Here is an 18,579-nt window from a genome sequence, read left to right on the forward strand (position 1 = left end):
CCTCATTTCAAAAAGTGGTGTATGAGTTCATCCGGAATCCAATACAAAAAGTTAGCCCAAATCGTCTCTGACCTTCAGGAAATCAAAGCCACCTAGAAAAAAAGGTCTTCTCAGGCTCAAACCTAATTCAAATACGTACTTAAGTGATTATTGTACATTCTTTAAGTCTCTGACAGTAGTTACTATGAGAACATTACCAGCAGATTCACATTAATCTCTCAATACATTTATTTTCCCATCTAGGCTCTAAACCTAAAATTAAATTTTTATATAATCCTAACCAAGCTGATATAATGCATTCTTTCCATTAATAGTTTTATTCAACTGTCAGTATACTATGCTTTATATGGCAATGGAAAGTTAATTTGATTCACTTGTGATGTGCTTTTAGGCTCTGAAGTTATAACGTAATGAGGTAGTCTGTCCTCGACTTCAATGTACTGCACCACAGGGTGATTCTGTGGATACCCCAGGGCTCCCATTACAAATGCTTTATCCGAAGGCCCCATCCCCAGCAGGTGCACATACCAAATGTGTCATTAAAACTTCAGAAAAAAACGTTCATGGTACAGGGGAAGAGTCTCCAGGATGCCTTGGAAAGAAGAGCAGCAAGTATGACAATTGCTGTATACACTCCAAGCCTCAAGATATTTTGGCCATTTGGTGATAAGTGTTGGATGAAGAAAACTTTCCTACAAGTCACCTCAGAGGTCTTTCAATTTCTATTAATTGAATGTTTACAGCGATAGGAATTGGATGACTGTTAGAACCCATCACAGAACAAGAATTAAGTCCCATAGTTAAAAGAATTTTTTAATTGATAGAAAGGATTAATGAATAATTAGCTGACTACAAGTTTTCTGGGAAATCTGGATATATCTAAAATAAAATCATGCTTAGGGGCTGAATTGCATGCCTCCAAAATTCCTGGGTTGAAGCCCAAACCTCAGTACGTCAGGATGTAAATATATTTGGTGGTAGGGCCTTTTTTCCTTTTGTTCCATACTTTTGTTTATTTATTTTTAAAATTTTTTAATAATAATTTTTTATTACAGTAGGGCCTTTAAACAAGGAAGTAAGTTACAATGAAGGCCCTAATAAGAATAAGGCGGATAGGACACAGAGAGAGACCCCAAGGGGAGGTGTGCACAGAGACATGTGAGGAGATAGCAAGAAGGAGGTCATCTGCAAACCAAGGAGAGAGGCCTCAGAAGAAACTAAACGTGCAGACACCTTGATCTTAGATTTGTAAATTTCACAACTGTAAGAAGTAAATTTTTGTTATTTAAACAAGCCATGCTATTAGGGCAGCTCTACCAAATTAATATAGTCAGAAACATGGAATTCTTTATCAACATCTACATGAGTTGTTCAAAGTATTTACCATATTTCTTAAACTGTAATACAGCCAATACAACAATATTGATTAATCCAAGAGCTATTCCTAAACCTTGGTCTCTGTTTTATTTTGCATTGTTGTTGACCCTTGTATTCCTTTTTTAAAAAACTATTTTCAACCACTACTATGCAACACTGAATGGCTTTGCAAATTAGTTTTTACTGCAGACTTGATGACACTTTTTAATGAATTCAATCTAAAATTACAAGGCAAAACAGTTCTTATATACAAAACTTACATTGCTGTAAAGTCATTTCAACAACCAAAGTTTTTTTTTGGTTTTGTTTGTTTGTTTTTATTGAAGTATAATTAACATACAGTATATATTAGTTTCAAGTGTACAATATAATGATTTAACAATTCTGTACATTACTCAGTGCTCACCATGATAAGTGTAGTCACCATCTGTCACCAAACAATGTTATTACCATCTTATTGACTATATTCCCTATGCTGTACTTTTCATTTCTGTTTCTAATTTTGTAACTAGTTTGCACCTCTTAATCCCTTTTATCTATTGCACCCGGCCCCCCACTCCCCCGGCAATCAGCAGTTTGGTCTGTCTTTAAGAGTCTCGGGTTTTTGTGTTTGTCTCTTTTTTTATTTGTTCATTTGTTTTATTTCTTTTTTTAATTTTTTTAATTTTTTTTTATTTTTTTAAAGATTTTATTTATTTATCCGACAGAGATAGAGACAGCCAGCGAGAGAGGGAACACAAGCAGGGGGAGTGGGAGAGGAAGAAGCAGGCTCATAGAGGAAGAGCCTGATGTGGGGCTCGATCCCACAACACCGGGATCACGCCCTGAGCCGAAGGCAGACGCTTAACAACTGTGCCAACCAGGCGCCCCCATTTGTTTTATTTCTTAAATTCCATATATGAATGTAATCATATCGTATTTGCCTTTCTCTTTCTGACTTATTTCATTTAGCATAATACCCTCTAGGTCCATCCATGTTGTTGCAAATGACACAATATCACTCGTTTTTATGGCTGAGTAATATTCCATTGTATTTCTATTCCCTTCACTTCAAGATATGATTTTTCTTTATTTTTCAACTTTCATGCTGACCTTTCCCTCTCTTCGATCATTACAAGTTGGTATTTCTAGGACATTGTGTTTAAATTCCTTATCTCCTTCTACATTCTCTATAAAGGAAATTTCATATACTCCCACATGTAAAACTATCAACTATATGTTTAAAACCTCCAAATCTGTGTCTTCATCCTCATCTTCTTTTAAATCTGATAAAATATTCTCCTATAGTTTATGTCATATGATATTTAAACATATGACAGAACAACTGTGATGGACATATAATTAATTATAATAGCAAACCAAATACTCATGAAAACGTACCTCCTCCAAAGATCTATAATATTCAGTTGAAGTCATGCTTTTCTGCAATCTCACCGTCCTATTTTCCCCCTTGAAAATAACCACTCTCCCAGATGTTTCTCATTGCCATTCTACTTAAAAAATAATAATAAAAAAAATAACCTACTTAGGGATTCCTAAATACATGTAATTTTTTCTTTTTAATTATGAGATGATAGTGTATATAGTCTTATATGTCTTATGCTTTCACTTCATATTGAGTTGTTTTTAAGAAGCATTGATGTTCCATGTAATGGTGGTTTGCTATTTTCATTGCATTATTATATTTTAAATCATTCATACAATGAATGTTTGGAACTACATACCTTGCACAAACACAACCCAAAAATGGAATAATCAAACCTACTGATTTTGAACCTAAAACCTAAGCACTACCTAAAAATTTAAAATTAACTTTTCCTTTTTTTCAATATATATTCAAGTAGCCACAAACCTTGCTAATTCAATCTACATAAAGTTAACCTCTCTTTACCCCTCCCATTGCCATGGTGTGAGTCCAAGCCGTTAGCAGTTTGTGTTTGCTCACTGCGTTAGCCTTCCAGCTGGTTTCCACCCCATCACCTTTCCCCCAATAATCCTGATAGGTCACTCACAATCTTCTTAAGCTTTAATGATTTACCTTTGCCTAAAGGATACATTTCAAACTCAAGATCTTAATGATTAAAATTGACATTTTAGTTATCATTGTGAGAAATGTTACCTCCATTTTATGATTCTAGATTTTCAGGACCACATATTCAATCTATGGGAGAAATAGCACTACACATTGGTTGTTGGGCCAGAGCATGTAACATGACATGAATAACACACTCAATTCTTAGTGTGATTTCTTCTAGCTAAAGATATGTCTGAAGTACTGACAGTCCATTTTACCGTTCTATAAGGCTGGTTGCTTTGGGAAACTCAAGTCCATAGGAAGACGAGTGAATTTCTATGAACATCAGTACATTGTCTTACTTCTTTTGTGATAAAAGTAGTTTTTTGTTTGTTTGGTTGGTTGGTTTTTAGTAAGGGATATCATGTCAGGGTTTTACTATAGCGAATAAGACATTCAAGGAAGGCACTGTTAGTGCTGCTGTCATTAGCTTTGTGTCAGGAAGGAATATCTTTGTCACCATAAGTGTTTATTTCAGTGAAGACAAGTTGCTAACCCCTCTATACCAGAAGGATCCAATGTTATCAACATGCCATGAGGAGCAGGATGGTTTCTCCTGAAGTATGGTGGTATATTAGAAATTCAGGTTTGGTTCAGCTCTGACCAAGCAGGGACTATATTCCTATCGGTCTTAGAAGAAGAGAGAGGTTTATAACATTGAGCCAAGTATAATTTTTTTCTACCATGGCCACTTTCTTATGTAAACCCATTTATAAGCCCTAATGTGGTTTTCTGTCAAAACACTAAGGACATTGCTGTGATTCTCTTACTGAGACATCGGCAAGCTCCTTACAACATTCAGGCACTTCAGCAACATTGGATCTGTTGAGGTTTAAGAGCAAGAGGAAGAGCCATTCATATGACCGCTTGGGTTAGCCAGACAATCATCATGTTCTTTGGATTTCACTAAACCTTAGAAGAATGTGAAATAGTTCATCAAAAATAAGGTCTCTTATTTTTGTGGCAAAAGTGGCAAAAGTTACCTGGTGTAGTACCTTAAACTTGTAACAGGGACTGTCCTATTATGACTCAGACGCTGGACCCTAGAGATATCAGATACAGAACAGTATTTCCTATGTGATTCTATGTGGATCAAGCTCAAACCCTGACAAAATAAATGGTGATTGATCAGGGTAGTCTTTGGCTTTGGAGAAGATGGGCAATAATGACTGAGTGGGTACACAAGAGGACTTTGGGATTTTTATAATTTTCTATTTTTCATACCATGTGGTAGGTAGGTACAAGGGTTCGCTTTTTGAAAACTGCATCAGGTAGTTTACTTATGATCTGTGCTTTTCTTTTAAGTCTGTCATATTGTTTTATTTTTCAAAAAATCTCTCAAAAAAACAAAAAACAACAACTAGGTAGGTCTTATTGAAGAACTGGAAAAGCACAAGCTCCAGGCTAAGCATATGTAATGAATACCCCAAGATACTCTCCCAAGCTGGTTCAAAGGGAGCTAAACACTGCTGCTGCCTAGCAAATCCCAGGATTACCCTGCAAAATAACGTTTTGAGGAAGTACCCAGCACAGCTTCTGTTACCTCTCATCGGTAGATTAGGGCCAGGCGCAGAATCTCACTTAAAACTCTCCGTGACACATGAGGTACACGAGCTACAAAATCGGTCACGTGTTTTTCACCTCATTGTAAGAGAGACTGCAGAATGTGGTCTGTTTTGTTCGGCTTTATAATTCTTTCTTGAAATGCGACAATCATGAATGACAGATGATACTGCAACCATTTTGTGTTATTCATATCAACATACTCTTCAGTCTGCAGACTGGCCTTACCTCCAGTTTTAATAATCCTACTTCTACTAATTGTATTATGCTATCCTAACATCTTAGTTGAGAAAATTCCTTTAAAAATTACAAGGACCAGCTCCTATGTCACCTATCTTATGAATTCTGCTTTATCCCTAAAAGGTAGAATGTGTTTTTTTTTCCTTCTGTGTTATCATTATATGATAGCCACACAGTTCATGCTTCTCTTAACATGTTGAGTAATGTTTATCCCCTCTGCTACATTAGGAAGTCCTTTCAGAAAGAAACCGTGCATTATTGCTATGGGTTATTTCCATATTTATGATCACATCTGGCTTTCATAACTCATTTGATAAGCATTTATTAAGTGAATTCTATTTGCCAGTCACTGAGATAGATATGAAAATAAAATCATGGCATAAAAGAAATTCTAACACATAGGTCTTATATTCCAGATCAGGAGACATACATGCAAACTAGCAATTAAAATAACGTGAAAATATTAAAATAGAAGTATAAACAAAAGTCTGTGGGAGCACAAACAGGAAGCAGTGTTTATCACGATAGACTGATGTCAAGGAAGGTTTTACAAAGGTCCTGGACAAATATTTGTAGAAAGTAATTGAAATTGGTTAAAATATTTAACTTCTTTAGTTTTCAGAGAATCTGCTGCTCCTTTTCAGTCAAATGTAAAAGAAATAAAATGAAAAAGAATATTTATATACATTTATCAGCTACAAAGCAATATAATAACCTCCTAGATGGTCGATTGGGTTTCTTCCTTGGTATGGTTAGAGAAAAAAAAAAAAAAAAGCTGAATCACTTCCTCATTTCCTAAAACATACAGATAACTAAAAAATAAATGAATTTAAGACAAAGAGTTTATTTATATTTATATTCTACTTATATATTCATTATGTGTGTGCATATTTGTGTGCATACATTTGTATGTCAACTTATCTATGACATATATTAGAGTGCACATGTGTGACTGTATTGATATCAAGTCGCCTTTCTATAAAATAGATTGCACTTCTTGTAATGATGGGCCAGGTGACAAATACCAGCCTTCTGGCTTGGGAAAACTAGGAGAGCTGAACGAAATAATTTTAAAATATCAGTTTAAGAGCACTGAGAAGTTAATAAGATATTGAGGCCAAATTCTTGGGGAAGAAACAGCAAACAAAGTTGTTTGTCCTTTAAGGGAATTTGCCAACTAGTAAGAAAGAACTGTGAAGTTGAAATGTAATTGTAGTGGCTTCATTGGCTAGAAAGTGAAAATCAGAGCCTGAGCTTTATGGAAGTTGAAAATTTTATTTATAAAATATACTAATTTGAATTTACTTAGTGAGTTAAACTGGGATATTAGGCTATGAGAACAAAGAGATAATCCAATAGGTTGAAGAAATATCTGAAGTGAATCAGTGTTTATTGCTCAACTTTGCATCTCTAGTGGGTGAAAGAATTATTAAGCCTTGAATATGGATTAAAGTGACTGGTAACATGTCCAGTCCCCTCACTAAAACAAAAGATTATTTTTCCTGAAGCAGTAGCGAACTATATTAGCCATTTTACTCCTAGAATATATTTTATATATTTTACACTTACAATATATTTTAAAATAAAAATAAATGACTCAAAGAGGAAAGATAACCAGGATTTTGTGGAAACAGATACTACGGGTAAGACATAGAAAATACAACAGAGAAAATAACCAGTTTTTGAAAAAAAATAATAAATAATGTATTGAATGCATCAGAGACTATAAAACAACCAACATTTCTATGGTTTAAGAAATAAAAGCAAATCTTAACTTTTTTTTCCAGGGAACATGGGAAGTAGATTTCAAAAGGCACCAAAGAAAAATTTTAATAATGGAAAATAAAATGACAGTAAGTTTGAGTCAATAGATAGATATCATTCCCGATTAGAAATAGCTAGGGAGAGAAATAAGAAACTGTATAATAGGTCAGTAGAAATGTTCAGAATGTAGCCTGAAGCTAGCAAAGAACAAAAAGTACATCAGGAGAATGAGAAGATAAGCCACAGATAGGGAGAAAATATTTGCAAAAGACACATCTGATCCAGGACTGTTATCCACAATGTAAAAAGAATTCTCAAAACTAAACAAAAATAAAACAACCCAATTAAAAATAGACCAAAGACCTTAATAGATACCTCATCAAAGAAGACATATGGATGGCAAATAAGGACAGAAGAGGCACCAAATCATCTGTCATCAGGGAAATGCAAATTAATACAACAAGTTACCACTACATACCTATTTGAATGCTCCAGATCTGGGACACTGACAACACTAAATGCTGGAGAATATGTGAAACAACAGAAACTCTCATTCATTGCTGATGGGAATGCAAAACAGTACACCTATTTTGGAAGACAGTTTGGTGCTTTCTTATAATACAGTCTACCAATTGTACTCCTTGTTATATACCCAAAGGAATTGAAATATATTGTATATACTTATGTAAATACAGCAACCTGCACAGTGAAGTTTATAGAAGTTTTATTCATATTTGCCAGAACTTGAAAGCAACCAAGACATCCTTCATTATGTGATGTGTTAACAATCTGTGGTAGAACCTGACAATGGAATATTCAGTGCTAAAAAGAAATGAGCTATGAAGCCATAAAAAGACAAAGAAGAACTTTAAATGCATATTATAAGTAAAGGAAACCAATCTGAAAAGGCTATACACTGTATGATTTCCACTGTATGACATTTTGGGAAAGGCAAAACCATGGACAGTAAAAAAGATCAGTGGTTTTCAGAGGTTTAGTGGGAGGGATGACTAATAGGCAGAGCACAGAGGCTTTTTAGGGCAGTGAAAATACTCTATAGGGTACTCTAATACATGGTACTATATGGTATATTTGTCCAAACCCATAGAATGTACAACACCAAGAGTCATAATGGAACCCACGGATTTTTGGTGATAATGACGAGCCTATATTGACACATCATATGGGGATGTTAATAACGGGGGAGGCTATGCATGCCTGGGGTCAGTGCCTGTATGGGAACTCTCTGTACCTTCCTAATTTTGCTGTGAACCTAAAAGTACTCTAAAAGATAAATCTTTCAATAAGGAAAAAGAAAAAATACAGAAGTCCAGTTAAGAGAAACGCACTATCTAGTAAGAAATTCCAACATGTGTTTAATTGATTTACAAAAAGGAAGAAATACTGGAGCAGAGAATACTAAGTCCAGGTTTAAGTGAGATTTTTACAGATTTTTGGAAGATACCAATTCATACATCCAAGAAGCCTAAAAAGTCAAAGAAAGAAAGAAAAATACAACTAGAAATATAACTGGGAAACCACAAAAATCAAGACAGAAATAGCTTGAAAGCATCTAGAAAAAAATACAAATTTCAAAGGTCAGGTGACTTTCTATAACAACAATGGAAGCCAGAAACCAGTCAAAGAATAGTACCAATATGAAAAAAAAAAAAAAAAGGAAGAAAGAAAGAAAGAAAGAAAGAAAGAAAGAAAGAAAGAAAGAAAGAAAGAAAAACAGCTGATATGTAGAATTCTGTATCCATCAAGGTATCCTAAGGAAGAGGTCTGAATAAACATGTTTTTAAGGCAACAAAACAAAACAAAAACATGTTAGGCAGAAGAAAAATTATCTTTCTAATTCATTTCGTAGGCTTAGTTCTCATTTTACCAACACTGTCAGCAAAACAAAAACAAAAACGAAACAAACAACAACTCAAAATGAGGGTAAATCCGAATGAACTTTGGATATATAAAATAACATAAAATATCTCATTGGATCTTAAATATATGGAACTAAAATATATAATACCAATACCATATATGTTGGAAGGATAGTAAAATAAGTTTCGTTTACCTCTCAATATGTTTCTTAGACTATCTAAAATGAGACTAAAATCAGATCACCATTAGATTTTTAAAAGTTAAAATGCATGATGCAGTTGCTGGAGTAATTACTAAATGGGCAGAAATAGAGTATATACTTTCTAAACAAACAAGGTAAAATTGGAATAAGGCACACACACAAAACAAAAATTTCCAGAATTTTCTCCCCAGTTGATCTCTCTCCATTCCTTACAGATTTGGTCATTTACATTTATATTGTTAGAAATCCAATGAGGATTTAAATATAAACACTTATTTTGTTAACAAAATAATATATTTTATTTAAAATATACAAATATTTTTACTTTTACTATATTTTCACTGCAATTTACATCTCTGATTATTTCTTTATTAAGAAAAAACCTTGATATCTATGTCACCTTGGATACATAAGGAAGGGAAGAGAAGGAATTATTGCAACCTCCCATAAGAGAATCACTTGGTATTGATTTTATCACTGTCATCTGTACTTTACTCTTATCCTTACATTACTCTTGTCCTTATATCTCTCTACACTGAGCATAGTTGAGATAACATTTAGATCTTTATTAGTAAAATAATATTATAACATAACATTATGTTATATATAAAATTTCTACTCCATTTATTTATTCAGTCATGCAGTTATTCATTAATTCATTTATTCAAAACTATTTGGGGGCTAACACCATCGTAAGTCTCGGGTGCTGGGATATAAAAAGAATAATATTTAAAAAAAAAGTCTGTCTCTGTGAATATCACATTCTAGTAAGAGAAGACACACAACATACAATGCAGATGATTAAGTAAAAATATAAAGTATGTTAGTTGGTGACCAAAAAGAAAAAATTATGTAGCAATAAAGGAAGATGTGGGTATCAGGGATGGAGTACTTAATTCAGATGGAGCAAGGCAGTCTTCGCTGGGAACGAGACAAATATGTCAAAACCTGAGGCGGGTGAGCGTGCACCATGGTGTGAACTAGAACAGGATCATTTCTGGAAGAGTAAACGGTGTTTTTACCTTGTGACATTTGCTGTGAAAGATCCAAATGAAACGAAACAAAACAAAAACTAGAAATGAATTGTCCACTGAATTAAGAATATCACTGGGCATCGCATGATTCCATTTACTATGTTAGAGAGATTTTAAATCCATTTAAGAAAGTTTATTACTAGATTTAAATTACATTATATCAGTGACAATTATACTGACATGCTAAAAAGTAAAGTTGTAGAATACCACTCTATCAGCATAATTCTGAGAAAGTTATTTGAGAATGGCATATTTTCCCACAGCAATCACACATGAAAAGAGATCCATTTAAATTTTTTTTAAAAATATGGTATAATGTGCTACTTCGTTTTATGTGCCAAATGGTCATTGTCTTACATTCTAATTAATTGAAGGATGATTAACCAAGTATACAGCTAGATTGGTATCTTATCATAACATTTATTTTTGTAGAATCCATTACAGTTTTGAAAATGATCTTATATATTAGCCTACTTCATCCTTATATTAAAGCTTTAAGTAGACTAAGGGGTGTCTGTGCTTTATACATCTCAAGCAGAAATTCCAAGAAACGGAGGTTGCTCAGCTTTCATATAAACAGTATCAAAATCAGAGCTAGAAACAGAGGCTTTCACACGCCTCGTGTAGTGTTCTTTCTACAAGTCCTGCTGCTGACATAGTTCAGAGCATCCAACAACAGAAATTCCTGATACAGAAGATAAATGAATCCAAATGAATAAATTCTTGTCAGTTGTGAAAATTTTGAGGTTTTCATTTTTTTAAATAAAATCTTTGTCTTCATTAGAAATTGTCCTAATTTAAGTAGAAAAATATACAATGTATTTTTATGGCAAAGGGAATGATTTAAAGATGCTAAATGTAACATAAAACAATGCATAAACTGTATAAAATAAATATTTATGACAAATTTATATTTTTACTTAACAAACATTTTTAAATCCATGATTCATGACACGGAATTTTAAAATCCCCTCATATTAAAATGCAAAAGGAGTGTGTTCACACATCCATGTTTATGTGTTATTATTTTTTTTCATTTTGAAATTGCTTTGGAAGAATGTATATGCTTTTTGCCCATTAATGCAAGGTGAAAAATTTTGTGTTTGTCTTGCCTGGCTGATGTATAATTTTAGATCTGAAGTCTCACAGTGATTTATCCCGGGCCTTAGAACAAAAACTACTAATCTCAATACTTCATCAAAAGTTGAATGTGAGGTACTACATTAAAAAAATAAATGCAGTATCTTCTGGATTCAAATTTTAACACAATAAATGGTAGACAAGCCTAAATTTGTCCAAGGTTTATGAGTGACGGTAACTAGTGAATTAGCTCCTTGCGGCTACTCTAACTAATACCACAAACTTAATCACTTAAAACTCCAAAAAATTTTTCTCTCACAGTTTCTGAAAGCCAGAAGTCTAAAATCATTTTTACTGAGCCGAAATCAAGGTGTTGACAGGACTGTGCTCTTTCTGAAGGCTTATAGGGAAATCTGTTCCTTGCCTCTTCCAGACTCCGATGGCTGCCAGCTTTGCTTGACTTGTGGTCACACCAAGCCAATCTCTGCTTCCCTGGTCACGTTATCTTTGCCTCTTCTGTGTGTATCAAATCTCTCTCTACTCAATTTTGTAAGGAATGCCAAACTGGATTTAGAGCGAACCGGAATAATCCAGGATAATCTGTCCATGTCAATATCCTTAACTTAATCACATCGGCAAAGACCTTTTTTCCTTGTAAGGTAACATTTACAGGTTCCAGGTCTTGAGACTGGGTATGTTTTGGTGGTTAGTGTTCTTACTACAAGTAGTCTTATTATTTTTTTAAATTTTGTACAGACAAGAGAATGGAAACAAATTATTGCAGTGCAATCCCAGTGTTTCTTTCACTCCAATTACTGTAGCAGATGGCAGAATTATAGAAATGTGGCTCTCCACCACCCAACCAGTGGCAACTTAGTCTAAGAATAAAAGTACTCAATAAAAGAAGATAGTATATAATCATCAACCGATGATATATTTTAATCACATTTACTTTTATGGTTTAAAAACTCTGAAAATCAAAACAAGTTTCAATTTTCTTCTATTCACACTTAATAAGGAAATGTAGCATTCTAAACTATGGCACAACTGATACTCTCATGGCATTTTACATTGCCATGGCATTTTACATTGGCATAAACTTTTTTAACTTTTTTCACATAACAAGAAATTTATTTTTATTATGTTATGTTAGTCAGCATACAGTATATCATTAGTTTTTGATGTAGTGTTCCATGATTCATTGTTTGCGTATAACACCGAGTGCTCCATGCAACACGTGCCCTCCTTAATACCCTTCACTGGGCTAGCCCTCCCCCCCCAAACCCTCTGTTTGCTTCCCAGAGTCCATAGTCTCTCATGGCTCCTTTCCCCCCTCTGATTTCCCCCCCTTCATTTTCCCTTTCCTTCTCCTACTGTCCTCCATTCTATTCTTTATGTTCCACATGTAAGTGAAACCATATGATAATTGTCTTTCTCTGTTTGACTTATTTCACTCAGCATAATCCCCTCCAGTTCCACCCATGTCGAAGCAAATGGTGGGTATTCATCCTTTCTGATGGCTGAGTAATATTCCATTATGTATTAAGGACCACATCTTCTTTATCCTTCCACAATAGCCCAACTGTGGAAGGAGCTGAGATGCCCTTTTTTTTTTTTTAAAAAAAAAAGCTATATGCCTAAAAATGTTTACAATTTTTGACATGCTAATTCACTTCTGAATACAGAAATATCCTTAAATACAGAAAATCTATAAGAACACATATACTTTGAATAAAAAAACTTTGGAAACAACCAAATGACTTGAAGATACAGTGTCACTCATGTTATGGTATAACCAGTCAATTGAGTAAAATACACCCATTGAAATTATAGTTGTGAAAAAATGAAGTAACAAGGAATGGAATAATAATAAAATAGTGAATGTCATGATATGGTATAATAACTACTTTAAAATCTATTTTTATTGTTACGTTTGAATTTTTATAACAAAAAAATATTTTAAATGTTATTTGCTTTTCTTTCTGATGTCTTATCTTTAACTCATAAATTTTTAGGATCTTCATTACAGTGTTCCTAAAATAATTATTATATGTGCATATTATTTTGGAAAAGTCATCATTTTTTTTATTCCATTGCTGGCACCTTTCCATGAAACTAGTAAGCTCATTTTTTTTTCAGCTCTTATCTTGTCATTACAAGCAGAGAACATTGTGAATTCCTATATCCATGTTTGAACAGTTAGAGCTTTCTCAACCAAAGACAGATACAACCTTTCTTTGGAAATTTAAGTCCACATTTAGTAACTGCATGCATATTTATTGCACCCATTAGTTATAAATAATAATTCCATATATATCCTTTTATGCAGTTGTATTTTTTTATACAAACCTTTAAAGAGAATTTTATATATAAATACAGGATTTTCCTTATTTGTGTCCCCTGTGAATAAATTTCATTCTCTCAATGTTATTTTAAAAGTCACTTCATTTATTGTTTAACCATTTGGAGAGCCCGGGAATCATTGGCTTATTCATAACTTAATCATTCTATTGATTTTTTGTATTTGTTTGAAGAAAGTTCTACCCATTAAATTCATAATCTGTCTTGACACTGACTATTTCTAATTGCCTCTACAAATATTTTGGGAGGTTTGTTCTAGTGCTTGATCACACTCAGACATAGATTCTTCTTCTTCTTCTTCTTTTTTAATCTAAACTCGTACTGAGGGATTTATTATAGCGGAGAAGTTATCTCTTTGAAAACTTCCTCCCTTCTCCCATATAGATAGGCCAAATCCCAAATTAACCAAGTAACCCTGAATAGTATGGGAATAGGGACAAAGGGGACTCAAACAACAGAGGTCCCAAGCATTCACTGACCAGTTTCTCCAGAGTTCTGAAAATCTTTTAAACCTTCATACAGTCAAAGGACTTGAGACTTTCACTAATGACTGGTATCTAGAGAGGCTTAGTTTATACTATTGCTTAACAGCTAATGCCTATACATGTTTCAAAAGTCCTTGTCTCTGTACATCTGTTTAGTTGGCTTGATCTTTACTATTGTTCATGAAATTCTTAGATAAATAAGTTTAACCATTATAGCCTTACACAGCTTGCAATTCTGTAGACGGTTGTATTTCTTATGAAAAAAAGTCACGTACTTCATGTAAATAGATCCCAAGGCCAATACTCTTCTTTCTGGATTCTCAGAAAATAAATGTCAGTTTCATGTTCCTGAGTTCATATTCACTTTATCTGCATCCTTTACCTTCAGTGTTAGTTTTAAAATGGTAGTATTAAGTAGTATAAATTAGATCCTTCTTCCCAGATTGCTACTCCTAATCTATCCTGACAATATAAACTTGATGCTTCACCATAACTTCCCTTAGTTTTAAAGGAAATACGTCAACAATTTCTCAGAAGACAAAGCTTCCAAACTTTCCCTAAGGTAGAAAGCTGTTTTACAACTAAATGAGATCTTCAGAAAACTCTACTTATGTCCTTTATATTCCTCATAGCACTTGGTTTATCGTTAAGAGTGATAACCAAGGTCTTATGTATGAGATTATGAACTAAAATGAGCAGAATTATTAAAAATGGAAAATGAAAATTTGGCACTATTTTAATGATTTCTAATGTCAACATGAAAAAATCATGTACAAAAGAATGTATGGGAAATAATTTTTGTTCAGAGATTGAAGGGGAATATGCAGATAACTTTGTGGCCTTATGAAGCCATTAAATCAACATTGGATGAATTATTTTATAAGAGCACCTATTCCCATTATTCAGAATTTCATAGATTTTAATAGTGTCCTTTCTTCTCTGTTATCACAATGACTATTGTGAATGATTCTGTAATATAGTACCCTTTAGTTAATCCTGGAACAAGATCATTATTCTTGAGCTTTTCTCCCCTTGATTTTAGAAATTTTTGGCTCTAATGACTACCTCGAGCTTTATAATATATCTCAAGCTACCGTAAGATTCATTTATACTAAAGATTAAAGACAAAAAAGATGCATTGTTTCTGAGTATGTTAAAATTTTTAGATTGCTAAAATTACATTTGAGGTTCAAAAAGTTCGACATTTTTTGCTGTGTAATATCGACTTACTTATTGTGATAAAAAGTATAGATGTGTAGGTAGGTAATAGATAGATGAGCATGCAGATACAGTTACTAATAGAATATACTTTACTTTCAAAAGACCCATGAGAAAATTTAACACTTATTAATTTGTTTTCCCTTTATTCATATTTTAGGTAAAAAATTTGCATTACTAGAAAAGTAGATGGTTTTTCTAATTAAAACACAAATACAGTAATTACAGTTTATATGCTATTATCCTGAATCTACAGTGGATGAGTTTAAACAGCCAAACAGCTATTAATTTTACTGTTCAAAGAAATGCTCGTAATCTTTTTAAAATGTCATATAAAATATTCATTTCTAAATGCCCTACGGTGATTTTTGAATTTATTTAAAGTGGGCTGTTGATAGCTCTTTTTATAAATAAGCAATTACAGTGAATATATCATGGCCCATCACATTATACATTCTATAATTTCATGGATGAAAGGCCTACAGCTGATCTGCATAAACACAGTGCATATCTCAGCAGGTGAAGGGTTTGATTACACAGGATAATCAGTGTTATTATTTATAGTAACTATTTATGTCTGTTATTTATTAAATCTCTACAAATCAGGTATCTATTTCTCTAGGAGATATATTCATGGAATATATAAAAAAGATATAAACTCTTCGAATATTTTACAAAATGGCCTGAGTATGGCCTTTTACAACTGAATTCCCAGTTTCAAGTACTGTTAAGATGGTCAACATTAGGTTTTAAATAACATTGGCTTCCCAGGTATTTTGGAACTTAAGTGTGTTTTATACATTCAATAGCAAGAAGAATTTTCAAATTCAATATATTCACTCTATAAGATCAAATTTGGTACTGGTGGAAACTCTACCCTTATGTGTTGTGATAAGTTACATTTCTCTGTGCACTTCCTTTGAGTTATTTGCTTAATAATATTTATGGAGACAGGAGCTGTGCTACTCACTGATAATGATGTTAAAGAATAAAAGAGCTCCCATTTTTATAGCATTTATCTAATTAGAGTAGTTTTACATATTATGAGGAAAAGATACAGTGAGAACATACCGTAGCAGAACCTATATAGGTAGTGAGAGAGCTCTGAAAATATAGGTAAGGACTATTCAATGTTCAGGGAGGTGAAGTGTGTATGTGTGTGCTTGGGGGCTGGGGAGGAAGGAAGAAGGTTGGAGACTCCAGTCATTTGCAAGGATAAAGAGCAAAGAGTGCAAATCTCTTTAGGTTACAACGTAGTCTCATATTCTCATTCTCTCTCTTTCTGTATGTGTATGTGTGTGTGTATGTATCTCTTTGCTTTGGCAGTATAGCAGGCTAGTGACCCAGGGGGTACTTTATTTACAAATGTATAAAGCATACATTTAATGCATTGCTGGGTCTATAAGAAGTAAGGAATACACTCTCCCCAAACAAATAAAACTTGTATTTTGACACCAGCTGAGAATCTTAAGCAAAAGCAATATATGCTGGTTGCCCTGAAAGCAAATAACAATAACAACATCAACCTGATGAACAAGATTTGGTAATGATTTTCACAGTAAACTTGAGACTCCCAAGGAGACTAGCAGCATACTGTACACCTATTCCCCAACCCTAGCCCAGATACCCTCTGTAGAGAAATGGCTTCAGTTTAGACCTCCAAGTCTCCCAAAGTTCAAAAAACAAGTTTATAAATAAAAATATATAAATATATAGAAAAATAAGCCAATGAGATTCAGCAGAAACAAACAAAACAGATTTAGACTTTCAAGAAAATAAAGTTGCCAGCTTAGAAATATGACTTAACTATGGATTAAATGTTTAAAGTACTAAGAGTTAAATGAAATAAATAAATGGATTATCAAGCAAAAAAGTACCATTAAATAAGTGACCAGACAGATGTAAAACAAAACCATAAAAAGTATACAACAAAAATATTCATTATTGAAATAAAAATAAAGCTGTATTACATGAGATAAAGACAAATTAGCCCCAGCTAAAGAGGCAATGATGTTAGAGTATAAAAAATATTCAGAGTACAGGACAACAACAAGGAGTTGAAAAATAGGAAAGGGGTTGAAAGATATAAAAGGTCAACAAAAAATTTCTAGTATTTATTTAATTGGAATTCTTAAAGGAAAAAAAAATAGAATGAAAAGAGGTAATATTTGAAGTTAATTTCTTAGACTTTCCCAGACATATATTTATAGATATAGCAAACTGAATATATATCAAACAGAAAAACATTTAGACTCAGTCATTTTAGTAAAAATAAAGTACATTAGAGCAAAAAGAAGAGATTTAAAACAATAAAGACAGAAAAAATTAAACTGAAGGAATAACATGCTGATAGCAGTCTTTACAACATCCACAATAGAGCCCTAAGATACAGTTACACTTTCTTTAAAATGTTGAGAGAAAGTAATAGTTAACCTAGAATTCTCTATTTAATAACCACAAAGACTCTTTTAAGAACAACAGGAAATTAAGGACATAGAGATAAATACAAATTGAAAGACTATCAAGAACAGGTCAACAATAGATATTATTGGAAGAATACCATAAGAATGCTCCTCAGGTAAAGATAGAAGTTATACTAGATGAGAATACGGAAATATAGGAATATTAGATATACAGAAATATAGGGAAAAAATTCAGAAAATAAACTGGCAAACATTTAAGTAGATCTTAGCAAACCATATAAGGTTATAACCAAACTCATGGCTAATATTATCGAGCTAAGAAAAGACAGAACAACAGTGCAGAACATAAAACCATGTAAATTGGGAGAGGAGTAATTGGAGTAAGAAATGTTTCTATTCCTCCTGTTGCTAAGAGAGATATAAAAATATTGTTCATTTTTAATATTCATCATAATTTGCAAAGGTACCATTACAATTAAAAAATTAGTCTGCAAAATTTCCAAGCGAGAAAAAGAAAAAAAAATAGAAATGAAATGCCCCTAAATCAAACCTAACAAGGCAATAAAAGGGGAAAGAAAGCAAAGAAAGAGTTACATACAGGAGAACAAAGAGTAAGATAAGAGAAATATAAACTGACCATTATAATTAATGCAAATGGTTTAAACTCACCAGTTTAAGGCCAGAGATTATCAGATTTTAAAAATACATCCCAATACTATTTATTAGGGGTCTAAAACATAAAAATATGAAATTATAAAAAATAAAATGCAAAAAAGATTTACCAAGAAAATTCTAATCAAAGGAAAGTGGAGAAACATAGAGCATTTCATTATATAATAACATTTTTGACGTCTCTCAACTAGTAATCACATAATAA

Source organism: Ursus americanus, chromosome 11 (genome assembly GCF_024610735.1).
Source record: "Ursus americanus isolate L20-20 chromosome 11, mUrsAme1.1.p, whole genome shotgun sequence".
Lineage (NCBI taxonomy): Eukaryota > Metazoa > Chordata > Mammalia > Carnivora > Ursidae > Ursus > Ursus americanus.